The sequence below is a fragment of the Cornus florida genome, unplaced genomic scaffold (assembly GCF_030987335.1).
Source record: "Cornus florida cultivar Cherokee Brave unplaced genomic scaffold, ASM3098733v1 CherokeeBrave_3.0.0_Hap2_Chr11, whole genome shotgun sequence".
Classification (NCBI taxonomy): domain Eukaryota; kingdom Viridiplantae; phylum Streptophyta; class Magnoliopsida; order Cornales; family Cornaceae; genus Cornus; species Cornus florida.
Window position 1 is genome coordinate 78,573,148 of NW_026775581.1, and position 5,788 is coordinate 78,578,935.

A 5,788-nucleotide genomic window follows, 5' to 3' on the forward strand; every position below is an offset into this window, starting at 1 on the left:
GATAAATTTGAGTTAATTTTTTTTTTTTAAATATTTTTATATTTGGCACGTGTAAAATTCTAAACATTAAACTTGTGTAAACTCGCATGTGTTTTCTGAATTAGACTCGTGAATATTTTTATAAGCATAAATATGTGTAGGTTCATGAATGAATATGGCTCATAAACATTTGCTTGTGACATAGACTTGTGTAAGTTCCTATGGGTTCACGAACGAGTCAAAGTGATTTTGAGCATAAGTTCAAATCGAGTCCGAATGATTTTTATTATTAAATGAGTCGGTCTCGAGTTTTTCAAAATAAAGAACTGAGTCCGAGTTTAGTTTTTCGTGCCTGTCAAAATCTCGAGCTCAATCCAAACAAATTGAATCTCGGCTCGGTTCATTAGTAACCTTACTTGTGTAACATGATTATTATTTTCTTGGTGAATAAAAATGTGGGTTTTCATCTTCTATGCGGAAAAAATACACACTACCCTGGGAATAACAGGTACTGCACATCTCCGGCCAATCAGAACACCACATTCATCCTAATAATCGAGAATAATAGAGAATGGAGGTTCTGTGATTGACAATGGTGTTTAATAACCGCTATCCCTAGAATACCTAATAATTTATCGTCCATATTCATCATTTTCTTTTGAAAGCTTATTCACATAAAACCGTATTTGTATTTACACAAACAATGAAATTGTTATCTATAAACACATTTTCTATAAACATGTTTCCCAAAACTACAAGGATGTCGAAAGTAAGTACTAATTTTTTATTTCAAAATTGCTTGGCAGAAAGCTGTCCAAGTTTGACATAAATTGAGAATTTAGTCAAATGAACAATTAGTCATTTCCTTGTTCATGTAAAATTTTTCGTACGTAGGATTATGAATCTATCCAACTTAAGTATTTGATTTGAAAAAACATAAAATCTTGAATTTAACTTAAATTATGAAGAAAAAATAATTAGTTATACTTCTTGTAAAAACCTTATGTATGTCAGTGCCAATCATAAAGATAATTTTAAATACTTTTCATTTTCCTTACAAATGTAAAAAAATAAAATAACATTATTGTAATATGATACAATGTACGGGTGGTTGATAGATTTTTGGGCAGGTGTAGAGTATAGCTTGTGTTAGTTTAATTGTTTGTATATTTGTGGTGTTGTAATTTGCATCAGTGTCTATAATATTTTTCAATACAACTGATGATGTTTGAAACTCTTTGTTAAAGGAGTTATTCAGATAATAATAATAATAATAAACAACAACAATAATATAACAAGAAGGATGGTAAAGGCATTAGGAATTTATGTTAACTTAGAATCCCGCTCCAGTTATCATATTCAAGACTTATCCGACTCGGGAAACCCTAGGTTAACAAAAAAATAAAAAAAAGGGTAAAGGTAATAATAAAGATTGGGATCTCATTTAAAGTTTTGGTCTTGCACATCCAATTATATTGAGTCGTCCGGTTGAAACACCCCCCACCCAAAAAAAAAAAAAGAATTATCGCACGGTTTACTAATCAATTGTTAGATTAATGAGGCTTATGTTATGTTTGGCGGTACTGAATCGTCGCTTTTAATTGGGTATTAGAAAAAATTTAGTAAAAATTTTGAACTAAACTTCCTCTAATTTTAAGTTTAAAGAACCCATTCAATACTCCCAAACATAACATTAGCTGTGAAATTGGGACGTTTTCAATTTATTATATGTATCAATGTTTAGAATAATAGGAGGATTATATGCAAGTAGGTTAAACCATTTCAACAACTCAAGCCAGTCATCTTATTTTAAGACCAACAATTTTTTTGGAGTTCGATTAATATTTTTGCAACGTATGAGTTGCAATTCGTATAGATGTCTCTCATTTTCATAATGTAACACAACAACAACAACATATCTGTGGCATATAAAATTTGGAAGAGATAAGGTTTTCAATTCTTTCAATTGTTTAATACATGTCAATACACAATACACATGTTTTGTGTAATAATAAAGACACATGAAATATTCAACTTGTTTTACATGTATTATTATTATTAGTTTGTGTAACGATAAAGACACGAGTAGGTGAATTTATATTACATTTCAATATGAATCAAACAATTTACGAGCTTTATGAACTCAATTCATCTAATATTTATCATGCATTTTTTTGTTATATAAACTAACTGAACTCTCAAACACAAACGTAGCACCGTCAAGCTCAGTAGAAAAGAGTTTAGTCCAAACAATTTTTAAAATTACGTGTCTAATTTATACATATATGCTCATTTAAATTTTTTTATCCTTTTCTAAAATAATGACTCGACTCGATTGATTTGCAATCTTACTTTAACAAAGGAACTAGCTAACACCCCACTGGTCCTCCATATATATAATTCACATCACACGCACACTCAGTACACACACAGTACACAAATGTATGTATGAGATGTATTTTATTGTTAGCTTTAAAAGTTGTTGGGGTAGATTAAATTAATGTGGGAATTGGACCCACATGTAACGCGTGATAATAGATAATTGTTCCTTATAAGTAACTGTGACCTCGTACAATGAAGATGTCATGAACTTATTTTCTTTTATACAATAAAAATATAGAAATATGATCCATTCACTGTCACATATCAGTTATACCTAATCTCAACCAATTAAATCTTCACCTCTAAACTCTATCTAGCTTTAAGAGATGGATGAACTCAAATATTAGTAAAATATTAGGGCTCTTACTTCATCAATTATGTTTTGCTTTATCCACTATCTTTATTATAGCTTCACTCATTAGTCAATTAAAATGACAGTGCCACTCAATCATCAGCTGAAACAAGATTACTATTTTTTATGAATTAAATTATTATTATTTTTTTATTGTCTTTAACAATATCTAGTAGATAGAAGAGTAGGATGGTTTGTTGATTGTGGAATCTTTCAAAATCCTCCAGGAATATTGTGATCATGTTAAAGTGTCACTAACTTTATATATATATTTTAACTACTTTATTTTTTTCCCAAAACTCTCCTGCAAAAGATATAGGAAGGTGTGTTTTCTTGTCATTTTTCATGTTTTTCAAGTTATAAAGTTATAAAAAAATTCATCCTAACCTCTACATGCAATATTATAAGTTTTAATTTAATTCAGTTCACTTTTTTTTTTTTTTAATATTATTCTTTCATAATCAAACTGAGCCATATGGATTTAATATACTTTATACAAAAAAATAAAAAATAAAATAAAAATAAAAGTGTAGTTTACATGGTCCGAGGACAGATACCATGGTGGGCTTGGGCTAGCAGAAAGATTGCTGAAACCGACCTGGTGAAGACAATTCCCGGTTCAAATTTGACTCTTCAGAGTTCATCCCAAGCCCCCCATTAATAATATAAGGTGTTAACCTTAGTCAACTTGGGTGGGACAATTTGAACTAAATTTGAAATTAATTCAATGAGTTTAGATCTAAGTCATAAAATCCTTTCCAACAGGTGTTGTGCTCACGCTCCGTGCACGCTCTTACTCAAATTCTCACTATTTATGACTTAATTCTACCGCTCTTACGCCCCCGCTCTCAAATTCACTCTCGCTTCCACTTTATGTGACTTAGGTTTAGATAATTATTTTAACAATTATAATTGAATTTAGACTGAAAAATCCAACTCCAATACTTCACCTATTTTTTAAAAGAAAAATACTTTTAAAGCATACCAGTTAAAGAGAATTTCTTGACCGAAAACTATTGATTGCTCATGCATGCAAGATACAAGGAACAAACGAAGTGTGTTCGGTCAAGGAATTATATCCAACTCTTCGGCTTAATTTGCACTGCTCGTTTGAAAAATCCCGATAGCATTGAGTAAAAGACACCATTTCCAGTTGGGCTTGGGATAAAAAAAAATGACTTGAAGCCTCAGAGAGTGGCCCATATAAAATTCTGCGATTTGAAGCTCTGAAGATTGGCCTCAGATGCTCCAATCTTATGTTCCAAGAGCAATGCTTCCATTACAATTGATAAAAAGGAGAATATAAATTGGTGAGTGCTTCGTTCTAAGGGCTTGCGGCTGCCTCACGTTCGTTTAGTAAACGAGTCAAGTTCTTAATAAATGAGTTGAATTCAAAATGATCATTAATCAATTGAGTTTAGCTCAACAGTGTTACAGGCTCAAATTTTTTAGACTCGTTAATAGGTTTCTTTTCTTAATTTTTTTTTTTTTCATTTTTCCGGTTTCATAACCATTAATTGATATAGAATATTTAAAATATAATAGAAAAAGGAAAATAATAAAATATTACAAAAAGCAAAATAAAATATTATGTTTCAGAGCTCACTTGTCAAGTTACGGAAACTTATGAACAACTTAGAGTTGAGAAAACCACTATTTTTTGAGCTTGTTACAAGTCCAAGTCAAACCCATTGTAGCCCTAAGTATGAAGAAGACTTCTCTTCTTCTCTTTACATTTATACATGTAATTACCATATTTGTTTCCTAGGTAAATGATAGGGAGGAGTCTGACGGTTGTACAAATTGGACTAATTTTATGCGAGACCGATGTCATTGTGACGTCAATAATATTAATGACGTAGTGATAATGTCAACCCGAATTTGACTCCAAATCACTATTCATAATCAGAAAGAAGCAACCATCATATGAACAAGGTTACTAATAAGAGCAAGTCCAGCACGAGGGGATCGAGAGACCTGACAATGTTTCTCTATCCAATGATTGAGAATGTGAGGCCGTGCTCGTGATAGTTTTTATACATATGGGCATTCCCATGTAAAAAGAGTGAATGAATAGGTATCCAAATACCATAATCAAGTAAATCCACTTACTAAGAATGGAAAGGTTGAACACCCATGCAGCTTAAAATTCAGTAAACTGTTTGTCAAGTTATAAGTATCAAGAAAGTTGTTCTTGCAAAGAGGGTTAGGCCTGCAAATGGACGTGAATAGCAGCTGATGAAGAATTATAGAAACCTTGCACAGGCCATATATCCACAACCAGTAAGAACCATGCCTTTTAGATTCTCTAAGCTGCATTACAGCCCATTATAAGATTTATTTTCATTTTTTTAATTCACTCGCTTACCGCTATTAGTTTTACACTTTTAGACTCGCAGATTGTCAGCAACAATCTGTTGCAGGCTCTTTTTGGGTGGCAAATCTAGTGAGGGAAAGGGAAAGAAAAACTAAATGCAAAGGACAAGGAAAAGAAGGTGGATTCCATTTTTTTTTTTTTTTTTTTTTTTTTGTACCCCCTCAAGCTTAAACAAGTAGAAAATACTTCCTTCCTTCCCTTCATATTTTCTCTCTCCCCTATTATCAAAGGCAACTAAATGAAAGAAAAGGATTTTCTTTCTATTTTATGTTTGTGTGTGTGTGTTTTTTCACCTCACTAAATCTGATACCACACAAGCAATTCAGACACTACACTTGATGTCCAAAAAAAAATACAAAACAAACAATAACAACAACCACATTAATTAATGAGGCTTATACTATGTTTTGCAGCATTGAATCGGCGCTTTTAATTTGGGATTAAAGAAAATTTAGTACAAATTTTAACTAAACTTCCTCCAATTTTAAATTCAAGACACCGATTTGGTGCTCTCAAACATAACATTAGCTGTGAAATTGGAACATTTTCAATTTGTTATTCCAATTATATATCAGCATTTAGAATAGGAGGATTATATGCAAGCAGGTTAAACCATTTCAACAACTCATGCCAGTGACCTTATTTTAAGACCAACAATTTTTTTTGGAGTTGATTAATATTTTTGCAACGTATGAGTT